The sequence below is a fragment of the Malurus melanocephalus genome, unplaced genomic scaffold (assembly GCF_030028575.1).
Source record: "Malurus melanocephalus ecotype Western Australia unplaced genomic scaffold, MMel_1.1 scaffold_85, whole genome shotgun sequence".
Taxonomy (NCBI): Eukaryota; Metazoa; Chordata; class Aves; order Passeriformes; family Maluridae; genus Malurus; species Malurus melanocephalus.
In genome coordinates this window covers 2,290,833-2,291,307 of record NW_026623317.1, presented here as the reverse complement: position 1 = coordinate 2,291,307, position 475 = coordinate 2,290,833, and positions in this window count along the sequence as shown.

Genomic DNA, 475 nt, shown 5'->3' with positions numbered 1-475 from the left:
ACCAAGCACTCGGTGATTTACAGCCCACAGCTGTAACCTGAGCCATCTCCCTGCTTAGGGAGAAACTCATTTAATTTGAGTCCAGGTCTGAGGCTCCTTGAGGGAGGGCAGCTAATCTTTCTGCCTTAGCTCCCCTGTTTGTAAAATGGAAATGGTGACCTTATCCATCTTTGCGGGTTGTGGTGGGGCTTATCGCTTAATCTGAGACTCTGCTGTGCCCTGATGAGGGAGCCTGGTGTGAGAGGCTGTGTTAGCTGGGTTGTTTGGGATGCTGCTTCCCTGCCATGGCACCGAGGGTGTGGAGGGATTTGTGAGGGGAGAACGGGAGGGAAGGACTGGGGAGCTGATTTTGGTGTTGGGGAGCAGATATACAGGATCATCCCTGTTGGAAGGTAAGGAGCTGCTTGTACAGGAAGAAATTGGAATTTTGAGTGTAGGGAGAAATGGGTTTTGTTGTGGACTTAAACCCATTGGG